Raw genomic sequence first — 13,541 nt, 5'->3', positions numbered from 1 at the left:
TGCAAGAAGGAGTCAGACTAGAAAGTTCAGGGCATATTTCAGCATCTGCCCCGGTGACCTCTGCAGAGAAGGGGGCACCTCTGAGCCCTGATTCCATTCCTCCTAGGCCATCCAAGTCTACCTGAAGCCCCACATAGGTTATTTAGAAACAGAAGGAGTGGCTAACTTCAGAGGGCCAACAACACAACAGGGACAACAGGGGCTTGGAGAACATGGAGGAGGTACCCAGAGCCACCTCTCCAGGAGGCAATGGCTCAAAGAGGAACGGCTTTCAGATGTTTCCAGAAGTTCCTGCATTTCCTAACACACCACCCATGCCACCACCAGCAATGAACACAAAGGCCTAGGACCATCCCTGATCTTTGAGGTTCACCTGGATCTGGGACATCACTCCCAGCCTCAGAATCCCGGGCCTCCAACTTGGGTCTGACTGGGTGGGTTCTCACTCAGCCCTGGTTTGTGTTCCTGCCCAGGAACCCAGGAAACAGCATCCAGTGAGACGAACACTAGAACTGACTGGGGCTGCAGAATTGGCTCTCGACAGCAAAGTAAGTGGAAGAAAAAATGAGAGGCTGATAAAACACCCTCCCCCAGGTGAACTTGTTTGGTAATGAGCCTGGCAAGCATCCAGCCTGCAGTCTGGTCCCTGACAGCCAAGTAATCAGACCTTCATTTAGTTCACCTGACAGACAGTCCAGCCAGCTAGCCAGCCAACAGAGGCTTTAGATTGCCTGGGTCGAGGACACCTTGGGGTGGCCCTCAGTCCCCTTTGAACCAGAAACTCGGATGCTCATCCCCCGACCCCAAGCAGGCCCCTAGTTTTCCTCTTCAGAATGTTTGTCTTTTCCTCCCCTCTGCCTTCCTCCGGCCTTGGATCCATTGCCCGTCATCAACCAGAGCGGTGCTATACAACAGACCACAGAGTGCTGTGGCTTGAGGATGCTTTTTCTTTTGTAGGACGTTTTCATTATGGCAGGTCTCCCTCACGTATCTGTGGCCATCTGGCAGATCAGACATGGGCTAGGCTCTCTCTCATGTCTGGAGCCTCAGTTGCGACATCTGGGCCGACTGGACTTTGTTGCATATGCATGGTCTCTTATCCTTCAAGAGGCTAGCCCAGGCTTGCACAGTCTGAAGAGCTTCAGTGTGAGGGCCTCTTATCACTTGGGCTTGGAGCTATTCAACCACCTCTTCCACTGAAGTCAGACGCCAGGGCAAACCCAGAGGCCATCCCAAGGCAGCTGGAAGGAGCAGCTGGAAGGAGCTGCAGCGTTCTTTGGCAAAGATCATGGACACAGGGAGAGGTAAGGAATTTGCTCCACTCATAGCAACAACCTACACTCTCCATGCTCACAACCCTAAATGTTCCAGGTTCTTCCTGCTTGCAAAGCATTTCCCATCCCAGGCCCGGCCACATCTCCACAGTAAACAGGGGCACCAGGCTAGAAGCCACTCACTCTCTCATGTGTCACATCAGGACCAAAGGCAGCTCTTCTTGATCCAGACTCCTACGGACAAGTTATCCACTCAGGACAGCTACAAAATTACTGGCACTCAGCTTGGAGAAAGGAGAGGACTATCACAATAACCAGCCTGTGGCGATTCTGAAACCCGGCTCTGAAGCTGTTTCTAGGTATTGTACCTGGGTGTGGAGACATTCCCCAGTCAGTTCCAAGATGTACGCCATAGCCATTCTCCACAGCACCTGCCACTTGAGATGCTTTTCCTTCTCTGCCATCCTTCCTGATTCTTCTCATGTGTGGTAAGACACACTCTTCAAGCCACTTCTTCAAGATGTTGCCCGCACATGGTCTTTTTATATTTTGAATCTCACGAAAGCATTCACTTCCTTGTGATGACATATCTTCCTAGATATTATTGATCTGATTGAGTTGATCGCTCTTCACATACCAAAAGACAAACCATCAGAAACAGTCAACCCCCTTTCTTTTATTTTTTTAAGATTTATTTATTCAGCACTGATGACATGTGAAGGGGCTATTCTAAACCTTGGTTGAACTCAACCCATACTCCCAGACTGCTGAGGTAACTACAGTCCTTTACCTAGTGCTATTCTACTTGTATCCAGAAGACTGTATTAAAATTTTACCATGTTAAAAAAAAAGATTTGTTTATTTATCATACTCACTATAGCTATCTTCAGACACACCAGAAGAGGGCATCAGATCTCATTACAGATGGTTGTGAGTCACCATGTGGTTGCTGGGGTTTGAACTCAGGACCTCTGGAAGAGCAGTCAGTGCTCTTAACCACTGAGCCATCTCTCCAGTGCAGTCAACCTTCTTTCTAATAATGTTTGCAAACTGGGTAGCTCATTTTCTGGGTTTGTGTTCACTCATAGCACCTTATCAATGTTATTTCAGCCTCGGGTTGACTGATACAGTGGTGGTTTCAAAAAGCTTGGCCCATGGGAAGTGTCACCATTAGGAGGTGTGGCCTTGTTAGAATAGGTGTGGCCTTGTTGGAAGAAGTGTGTCACTGTGTAGGCAGGCTTTAAGGACCTATGTTCAAGCTCTACGCAGTGTGTAAGACCCTCCTGCTGGCATCCTCCTGCCTTTGGATCAAGATGTAGAACCCTCTGCTCTTCCAGCACCATGTCTGCCTGGATGCTGCCGTGCTTCCTGCCACGATGATAATGGACTGAACCTCTGAAACTAAGCCAGCCCCAATTAAATGTTTTCTTTTATGAGAGTTGTCTTGGTCACGGTGTCTCTTCACGACAATAAAACCCTAATTAAGACAGATACATTCAATATGCTGCCTGGAAATATCTTTGGACAAGACCAGGGGTTCATTAGGTATATGTTGTATTTCCCCAGTCAGTGTGGCCAACGGTTTTACCAAACAATTCCCCATTGTGTAACATGGGTTGCCGGTTTTCCCTGGTCTCCTATAGACATTTTCTTGCCATGTAAATTTTCAGCCTCCCCTGTAAGTCATTCTAACATTCAGTTCCAAAAATTCAATGCACCACGTTTTAGAGTTTGCTCGGCAGTATACCACTTCTGGGTACCAGCTTACTTATTGATCTACTATTGCTACATGATAAAAATAATTGTCTCAGTGGTTTAAAATAACAGTCATCTGTTATTTCCCAATCATCGTTGAATCCTCCAACTCCTGGCTGATCTCGCCTGGTTTTGCTTGTTTGACCTGGGTTAACTTAGGAGCTGGGTTAGCCCAGCCAGAGATGGCTTTGCTCCCTATGCTCCTTACCTACTTGGTGGGCCCAGTGTCACCTGTTTGTAGGCGACAGCAGGAGCACAAGAGAACAGACCCAGCAAGCTCTCCTCAAGTCTCTGCTGAAGTCAGATCTATTGCCCAAAATGTGTGGCTGAGGCCAAAGTTCAGAGGCAGTGGTTGGACCATGCTGTGTGGCAGGACGAGCCTGCAACCCCAGTACTCATGAGCCTGAGGACGGGGGATTTCAAGCTGCAGCCTGAACTACAGATTATAGACCCTGTCTCAAAAATGCAAAACAAACAAAAAACAGCAAAGAGATACAGGAAAGGGCCTCTCCGTAGTGGGTTGCTCCAAGGCTTGTATTATGTTAATTGGGTTCCCAAGATTCCGTGAGAATCTGAGTTGGTTTGGATTAGTATACGAAGCTGCTGGAGGCCAATGGCTGAGCAGGGAGACAAAGGCAGGACTTTAGGGTCCACAGGGAAAGGTATGAGGGAGGGAGAAGGAGAAGAACTACCATGCAGGAAAAGGAGTAGGGTCCACGCAGAAGAGAGAGCATAGCAATTATGTGAGAGCCGGGGAAGAGCACACCCCCTCCCCCATCGGGTCTAGGGCAGCAAAGATGGAGTATAGATTTTAGTAAGTAATAATTCAGGAGTATCGGAGGGGAGGTGTTAGCCAGGTGGAGTTTTGGGAGTAGCACAGCCATTGAGCTGTTTAAGGCATATTAAAATTGTGTGTGTGTGTGTGTGTGTGTGTGTGTGTGTGTGTGTGTGTGTGTGTCTTTCATTCGGGAACCAGGTCCATTTGAGAAGCATTTACTCACCTACTGCTACACCTCTGATGATGACCAAGGAACGAACTGTGAAACAAACCAAGAAACACGGCTCAAGCCATGGACCCAGAAAAGGCCAATAAAATGGGACATCCATGTGGCCTGCGCCTGCTGACAAGGCAAGCGTTTGTATCTGCTCTTCTCTCTTCCTAGATCATTAGCCTGTATATGCACCAGGAGAGTATCCTTACTTCTTAGAAGAGAGACCGAATGCTCAGAGGCAAGGACGCTTCGTCAAGATGATGACAGCTAATGTGTGGTAGAGCCCACATCTGAACCTAGTCCTGCCTGAGCCCATGCCCTGTTCTCATAGCAGCCTTCCAAACCTGCGAGGACCCATACTTGCAGATCCCACCCATGGGTTGAAAATAGTTGGCAGGGAAAGTTGTACTGTACCACATATATAGAGAACCTTTACATTGTATCAGTTATCATTTACATTGTATCAAAGAGCAGCTAGAAATACTTTCAGGTACACAGGAAGATATGCACAGGTCACGTGCCAATGCAATGTCATTTTGTATACCAAACTTGAGCATCTTCAGGTTTCGTTATTCCTGAAGATCCTAGATCTAGTCACCCGTGGATTTGACTACACATGAAACGGAAGACAAGTCATCCCTGTGCTGAGCATTTCCAGAGGGTTCTCGTGTTGTAGGTGTAGAACCACGCCCTTGTTTGGGAGGAAACTGTGACTCATGGAAGGGGAGAAGCAAAAGGAGAACTGGGCTTTGGCTGACTCAGGCAACTTTGTCGGTCAGCCTCAGATTCAGGATCTAGAGAGTCTGATTGGCTCAGCATGAAGCATAGTGCCCACCCATTGGGCAGGGCTTGGTAAGTAGCAGACCAATCTAGACCTAAGGGGGAGGACTCTTAAAATGTTGAACGGCAGCGCCACAGAAAGGTGCGAGGGGATGGCAAGGAGGGGAGGGGGAGAAGAACAAGCGTTCATTTTCTTCCAGGAGGCTGCACGTGTTGCTGTCAGGTGGATGGGGAATCCGACTACCTCGGTTTCTAATCTTGACTTTACCACTCTCTTGTACAGGCAAGTAAGGTTCTACACCTTTCTGTGCCTCAGTGTCCCCACCGGCAACGTGTTATATATATATCATGCCATTACACAAGCGCCTCGCCGGATGATTGTGCTGTAGAGATGAGCTCACTCTCAGTACAGAGATTGCAGTGTAGGTGCAGCGGCCATTCTGTTTGCATCACAGTGTCAAGGGAGCCGAGACAGCAGAGCAACGCCCTCCCTAGAGACGCAGCGCAGATGTCCAGGTGGAGCCCTGCTGGCTGAGACAGCTGAGCCCCATGCTGGGCTGTGTCCTTCTGGCCTGGAGAGGCACAGAGACAGCCAGGCTGGCCTCCCTCCTGTGCTCTGACTCCAAGAAGGCAGGGCTGGCTGAGTGAGCCACCCTCTCAAAAAGGTCCTCTACAGAATGGGACAAGTACATACTTAGGTCTGTTTTTGTTGGGGTGTCTTCTCGGTGCCAGCTCTTGGCTTCTGGGCCATGGTTTCTTCAGCTGGTATAGGATGAGAAAGAAACCTGGGGAAGCCTACCAAATACTAGATACAGCAGATGCAGCCCAATCACCCTCTCTATGTGCACTTGAGCAAGCTTCTCCCAGCTAAGTTTCGCCCTCTGTGCAGGAAGAAGCCTTCAACTACGGCACAACTGACTGATCCTGCCACCCAGAGCCCAAGCCCAGAGCAGGACGCTCTCTTACTCCCAGCCTTTGTCTCCAACAGCCAGGTAACCCTAGGAGAAGCCACTTAGCTTTTCTGAATAAGCAGACATCAGCATTTAATGCAGCCAACACTTCAGATACCCAATCCTGTTCCGTTGAACCTCATAACGTGACAATTCACAATGGTTGCAAAGGGTGAATGAGTCCAGGCTTTGAGTCCTTGCCCTGGTGTTTCTGGCCATAAGTACCAGGGCAGCATCACGATAGTGGATGAGTGAGTGGTCGAAGGATGAGGTGAGCTTTCCTCATGGGATACTCTTACAGTATCCCATCCTACAGAACAAACAACACAGCTTCTCCTGGCCCCTGGCTCACTGCAGTGTTCCAGAAACCACCAGAGGGATATGCTCCCACCCCCAGACTGCCTGTTCCCTCATAATCTCATGATCTCCAGGAAGGAAATCAGGTTATCCTGGCAGGCTCATCTTTACAAAGCTGATTTCTTTTTTTTTTTTATTTTTTTTTTTTATTTTAAAGGTTGGTTCTGTTGCCTTGGGCAACACCAGACTGTTCCAAGTGTCCAGATGGAAAAGACCCTGGATCTCACCAGTTTCTAACCCCTTGCTTTTTAACCATCTTAAAAAATGGGGAGCGGGAGAGGGGGCTCAGGAGAGTCAAGGAGCCTGAGTTCAAATCCTAGCTCCACCACTGACTGTCTCCAAGCCTATCATTTAGTCCCACTGTGCCTCAGTTTCCCCACGTGTGAGGAGGAAACAGTTATGCTCCATTTTGAGATAAAGTAGCAGTGCCGATAAAACTGTGGGGACGTTTTTCTCAAATGCGTTTGCACGTGGGGTGCTTAAGTACCCTGCACATCTGAGGTGGGCTCCTCAGCTTCCAGCCCTGAAGTTCCTGAGTTCTTTGTGGAGCCTGTGTGGCTCCTGATAAAAGCACCATGCCATCCCAGAAGAGGCTAAGGGAGTCTTCTACAATGAGTACTTCAGAAGATTCTCCACAGGACAGTGGTCATGTCAGGCCCTTGTCTTCACAACCATGTCTCTTTTCCAAGCTCTCCGACCCCCAAGCCGTGTTTTTTGTTTTGTTCTGTTTTGCTTTTTATCTAACCTTCCCTGTCCACACACACTCCAGCCTCTGCCAGCCCAACTTCTTCAGGATTTAGGTAACCATGTCCCTGCTCCCTACACTGCCTTCTTTTTCTAGCCAAGCAACAGTTCTCCAGAGTCTCACCCTCCAGAAATGAGCCAGGATGTGACCTCCTTCACAGGCTCTCTTAGATGGTGTGAGGGAATTAATTCACGCCACTGTTGGAAATTACAATGCTTCCAAGACCTTAAGCATCCTAAGTTCAGAGGCTGAATAAAGTTGAATAAAGTCGTAGCAATGTGAATGAGCAGTTTTCCAGGAAGGAACAGGGAGTCTACTCTGGGGTTTCCCGCTGCCAAAAAAAAAAAGCCACAATTTATGCGATTTTTAAAAATTAACATATTTTAATTATAGATAGCAATGGGATTTCATTATGACATATGTATGCATATATAAAATGTATCTTGATCATATACACTCTTCATTACTCTCTTACATCCCCCTCCCACTCCTCTTTATTCCCTTCCTCTCCCAAAGTACTTCCCTTCTATTTTTATATCTTTTGTTGTGTTACCCAATGAAGGAGATTAGAGTTGCTTATCTCATCAGAAAAGGATATTTGGTGGAGCGTTGGCAACATTTAGTGACTACACCACTGAAAAAAAATGTCTCCCCTTCTCCCAGCAACCATTAACTGCTAGTATCTCTTCAGAGAGACAAGGAGGCCTTATGAGCCCACCCCCATCCATAACAGAATGTCAATGTCGATAGGCCCAATCACATGAAGGGCTTGTGCAGGAAATGAGATTTTATATGATGTTTGTTTCAGTCGCATGAGCAAGAACCTACAAAGAGAAAACCTAACATTTTTTTAAAGAAGAAATTCAGAAGTGCACTGTTTTTACCAGCTCAGTCTAAAAATGTTTGAAAGGAGAGGCTGCTTGCTTGCATTTCAGGCTGACTCTAACAAATATGGCCTGACTTATATATGAACATATGTGCACAATGAGGTTTCTATCTATGGAAAAAACATGCACTACAGTGGTCCCATGAGATTATAAGGAAGCTCAAGAATTTCTAGTCCTGGGCTGGGGATTTAGCTCAGTGGTAGAGCGCTTACCTAGGAAGCGCAAGGCCCTGGGTTCGGTCCCCAGCTCCGAAAAAAAGAACCAAAAAAAAAAAAAAAAAAAAGAATTTCTAGTCCTGGAAGCATCAATGCTCTAATGTCAGCACAAGACATTGCTCATGTCCTTAGTGATTCTAAAGTGACCTACCACCATACCAGTCATATAAAAGCATAGAACATCCAATTACAGCCAAGACTTAGTATACCCTGGTAATAATGAATCAGTGTTACTGGTTTGTAGATTTACTTTGTTATTATTTTAGAACGTTCTATTATTTATGTATGTATGTATTTATTTATTTATTTATTTAAAAAGAGCCAGGGAAGGTAGCACATGCCTTTAATCCCTTGGGAGGCAGAGGCAAGCAAGTCTCTGTGAGTTCAAAGCCAGCCTATTCTACAAAGTGAGTTCCAGGACAACCAGGGCTACACAGAAAAACTCTGTTTTGAAAAACCATAGATAGATAGATAGATAGATAGATAGATAGATAGATAGATAGACAGACAGACAGACAGACAGGCAGGCAAGCAAGACAACAAAAGCAAATTCAGGTTGGGGAAGATGCCTCAGTAGGTAAATGTGTGGTTCCAGACCCCATGACCTGAGTCCCTCTTGTAAAGCCTATGACCCCCACAAGTGCACCGTGTCATGCTCTCTCGAATCAATAAATGAACTAACAACCCTAATTTTGAAAAGAAACAAGGGCGTCATCAGTCTGCCACAGTAGGCTGGCAGCAGCCTGTAGCTGCTCGTGTTTACGGCGTCTCTAGATTACATCAGTCTCTCTTGGGCTTGGTTTAATTTCATGTTGTTTTGTTCATCATGGCCCTAGGAGCAATAGATCATTACAAACACACCACCACACCACACCCCCCACACACACACACACCCTAAGATGGGAGGAAGAAAGGAGGAAAAGAGAGATACTATCATGATTATACACATACTCATACTCATGTAACCTAGCTATACGGTAGCATATAGGTTTGTAAGTATACTCGGGGTCAGTTACACAATGACATACATTATACAACACAAATTTTCCCAGAGCATGTCTTGCCACAATGCTCGCCTGACCATTAAGGACCATTAAGTAAAGAAATTGAAAAAGATTAACCTATTGCCATAGTTTGGTTCTAGAAAGTTCCTCAAAGGTCTGTGTGGTAAATCCTTTGTTGCCAATGCTTTGACTCCATTGAGAGTTGGAACCTTCAGGAAATGGGACCTGGTAAAAGAATGTTAGGTCACTGGGGATGTACCCCGGAAGCAGATCCTGGGATTGCAGCCCCTTCCTGTCTTTTTGAAGCTTTCTTGGAGCTCTGAATCACTGCAGTTCCCAAAGCAACCAGTTGAAACCTCTGAAACCATGAACCAAAATAAGACTTTCTTCTTCTTAATTGTCTCAGGTATTTTGTCAAAGTAAGGTTGACTAGCATAAGGACAATAGAAGGACACGTGTTATTTAGGGCTGGATAGCAACCTCCTTACAGTGATCACAAGTGCAGGACTCCTGGGTGAGGCTGTTTGCCTGGAGTCTATGAGCTTGGCTCAACCACATGGACTGTCTCTTCTGTTCTCAGGCCACAAGGGTGGCCATATTGCTGAAAATGGAGCTTGCCACCTTCAGTTCACCACTGGGCAGTGGAGTGAGAGAGTGTAGCTTCACACCCCACTTTGCAGTAACCAGTTACGTGATTCCTGATGTGTCATTCAAGGCCCTTGAGACTCCATTCTTTTTTACTCTGGGAAGATAGTCAGATGTCACAACCATGACTTTGAATAAAGGATGCTGGATAGAAGTAACACAAACTTTAGGAATTCGTAGACAGAGCAGTCAGAAACAGTCCACGTCACTATGACTTAGGGTAAATATGGCATAATTTGGTTTTTGGGTGAATAGACACCAGTAGTCCTCAGCTACTTATGAGGTGGAAGTAGAAATATCACTTGAGCCCAAGACTTTGAGGCCAGCCTGTGTGACAACATAGCGAGACTCCCCCATCTTGAAAAATTAAATAAAAATTATCTTCATAAAAACCCAGAGTAAACCAGGAGTGGTGGCCCAGGCCTTTAATCTCAGCACTTGGAAGGCAGAAGCAGGCAGATCTCTGTGAGTTTGAGGCCAGCCTGATCTACAGAGTTAGTTCCCGGTTAGTCAAGTCAACACAGAGAAAACAAAACCCAAAGCAAATAAGAACCTGGAGTATGGAGTATAGATGGGGGTGGGTGGGGGGGAGCTGGTACTGCTCCATCAGTTCACATTGATCTAAGCGGTTGCTCACATGGGGGTCTAGGATTGCCACACTTACTGGTAACTCTTTGTGTGAGTGTACACATGTATATGTATAGGGGCCGGAGATCATTCCTCAGTGCTATTCTACTTTGATTGCTTACGTTTTTCTCTTGTGGAGGCAGAGCTAGGGCTTAATAAATATATATATTGAGAAAAATTTTAATTTATTTTTATATCTGTGTGTGAGAGAGAGAGACTAAGGAGCGCTTGTTTATATATTGCATACGTGCTCGAGCTTAACATCAGAAGAGGGCGTTGAACCATTCAGACCTGGAGTTATAGGCAGTCGTGAACTACTACGTGGGTGCTGAGGACGGAACTGGGGTTCTTACTGCAAGAGCGATAAATGCTCTGAAGTGCTGAGCCGCCTCTCTAGGCCTTCGTACAGGCTGAAAGAGCTGAGAGAAACAGAGGCTCTCAGAAGAAAGCAAGACACACCCCAGAACACAGTGTGGGCTTCTCCGACTGGAGTCTCAGACAGTAAGACGCACCCAAGAGTGGGTGCAGGCTCAAGGGAGAGTCACCCTAACCTGGGTTTTGGAGACTGGGTCTCTTATTAACCTAGGGTTTGCCAAGTATTCTAGTCTGGCCAATCAGTGAGCTTCAGAGATCCTCCTGTCTCTGCCTCTCCGGTGCTGGCATCACACACATACACCAACACTCTAGGAGCTTTTACCTGTGTTGGTTACGCGGTCCAGATTCAAGTCCACATGCTTGCGTGCCGAGCACTTCACCGACCTGCCCCTCAGCCTGCTGCTCATATACTTCACGCCGTTTGTCTTTTCCGTGCGTCTGCTCTGACGATCATGAATGAAAATGGACAGTCGGTGTCAAGAGTCTTTGTGAACTGTAAGCTGCGGCTCACTGTTTAGAAACAGTAATAACGAGAAGCTTCAGCAGTCAGTCTGCAGGGGACACTCACGCATGCTTTCCCTTCAGAGGGGTTCATTATAATGAAAGCAGGACTCTGGGTGAGGGAGAAAGCAATAGACAGAAACTGTACAATAGGCAGCCACATCCAAAAATGACGGGGCCTAATTAAAGCGAAGGAGAGGCTTCCTTTTAAATCTGAGATGAGACTCTTTCAGGGAGCAGTCACCATGTCTGAACCAACCCCAAGCTGCCTCCGTGAGGAGTCTTCACCAATCCCCAGAACAATAGAAAAGTCTGACTTTTTATAACCTTTTAGGACAGGAAGTCCTGCGTCACATCACGTAACAAAGAGCAGGCACCATAAACTGAGGGTGGCTTCTTAACTCTGTGTTCCAGACAGAATGCAGGGAGATGTGGCCTGAGTTCGGCTCTGGGATCTGGCCTGTGTTCTAACCCTCACCTGTTAGGGCTGGTGAGCAATCTCTCCCCGACCTGATTCTTCTCTTTAGGATCCTAATCCAAAGTGCACAACCTAGAAAAGACCCACCTTGTCTGAGGCCCAAGAAAGCAGAACCTAGTCTCCTTCTCTCCTTCTACCCACCCACCAACCCCCCCACCTCTTGACCCCCTCCCATACATCCATCCCAAAGGTCGAGGCCCTGGAATATGTGTTCTCTGGGACCTGAGGCTGGCTCTCCTCTTGGGGTGTGTGGGGGAATCAGGAACCCACAGACCGTTTCCTCTGCTTCTCCAATCCCTCTCAGTCTAGGGGGGTTGGGGACCGGCAGTTTCCTCCCACCTACAGCTCCATTCAGATGCACTCAGCCTCAAAGCAGGACAGGCTTTCTGATATTTTTAACGACTGCGTGCAGCCTTCCCCAGCTCACAGCCCTGCTCCTGAACATCCCCCCGCCAGCCTCTCTCCTTAAGAACTGGATGGGGAGGAACCCAGGCCTGCTGCAGGGAGAGAAAAGATGCTGGTTCAGACAGCACGCAACTGGAAAACAGGTCTTTGCCTGCTCTTCACCTCAGCAAATGCAGCCTCATTTCCCTCTGCATAAACCGTCTGCTTGGAGCCAACAGGAACTTTGCGAGCAGTCTTGTTCCTGAGGCTGGTAATTTGCCAGACTTTAGCAGTGACTAAGCTACGTCAGCCTCCCTTTGTTCTAGGAGAGGGGACCAGCTTGTCTGGCCCAAGGCAGCCAGGGTGAGGGGCTGATCTCTGCTACCCTCTTGCCACACGGGGCCTAATGAGAGCACTGGCTCTCCCTGAGAATGGTGCGTCTCTGTCCCTTTTCCATGTCCAGAACAAAAAAGGATCACAATAGGAAGACTGAAGTCCAAGCAGTCAGGTTTCTTAGAACCTGACCCTTTACCTCTAAGAAGTCAAGGGAAAGGCCACTGGAGTTTGTAGACCTGTAATATGTCCCCCGCCCAGGCATGAAACCACAACATGATGTCACAGCATAGTGACACTACCTTGGGAAGGACCAGGCCTGGGCCCTGGATGTAATTTAAAGAATGGATAACTTTGTTTCCCTTTTCCAGGTGGGATGGTTTGCACATGCTCAGCCCAGGGAGTGACACTAATAGAAGATGTGGCCCTCTTGGAGTAGGTGTGTCACTGTGGGTGTGGGCTTTAAGACCCTCGTCCTAGCTGCCTGGAAGCCAGTATTCCGCTAGCAGCCTTCAGATGAAGATATAGAACTCTCAGCTCCTCCTGCACCATGCCTGCCTGGATGCTGCCATGTTCCCGCCTTGATGATGATGGGCTGAACTTCTGAACCTGTAAGCCAGCCCCAATTAAATGTTGTCCTTGGTCATGGTGTCTGTTCACAGCAGCAAAACCTTAACTAAGACACCAGGGTTTATTGTCTGTCCATGCAGGCAGATCCAGTCCAAGATGGGACCAGAAGAAACAGGACCAGGTGGAAAAAAACGTCTGGCACTGACATGCAAATGTGAGGGCCTTGACCAAAAGTTATCAAGATTTTCAGGATGGTACAGGGCACTATGCTAAGTGTGCGTCCTTCTGAGTTCGATGTTCTGGTTGTAAACGTCCTGTGAAATCTGCCCTGGGAGAAGGCATTCATTCATTCATTCATTCATTCACTCACCCATTCACTTCATTCATTCAGCAAGCAGTTGTGGACCTACTTTGTGCCAGTTTCAAATCACACAGCTGCTAAATAAAAGCCAAGTATGTTCCAGAGCTGGTAGACAGTGGGTGCTCAATAAATGCTGCCATCAGGTATACAACATCATGCAGTGCTATGGGATAGAGAGGGGATGGCAGTTTTTCTCCAGTTCCTTTGGCCTCTCCAAGATCAGACTACAACCTTCAATCAAAACTCCATTACAAGTCCTGGGTGACAGCAGGGCAACACCAGCTTGCTAGCCTCCGCTGTCTCCAGCC

At 47.4% G+C, this 13,541-nt stretch overlaps 1 long non-coding RNA gene across 1 annotated transcript; it reads left to right on the top strand.

Moving 5' to 3' along the window:
* The first annotated feature begins 4,974 nt into the window (after positions 1-4,974).
* On the top strand, positions 4,975-8,026 carry LOC134479248 (uncharacterized). Its single transcript, XR_010052326.1, has 2 exons — positions 4,975-5,499; positions 5,691-8,026. It is a non-coding gene; the product is annotated as an uncharacterized LOC134479248 (long non-coding RNA).
* Positions 8,027-13,541: the final 5,515 nt, after the last annotated feature.

This window comes from Rattus norvegicus, chromosome 6 (genome assembly GCF_036323735.1).
Source record: "Rattus norvegicus strain BN/NHsdMcwi chromosome 6, GRCr8, whole genome shotgun sequence".
Classification (NCBI taxonomy): Eukaryota; Metazoa; Chordata; class Mammalia; order Rodentia; family Muridae; genus Rattus; species Rattus norvegicus.
Note: the sequence above shows the minus strand (reverse complement) of the source record. Positions and strands in the feature narration are given on the sequence as shown.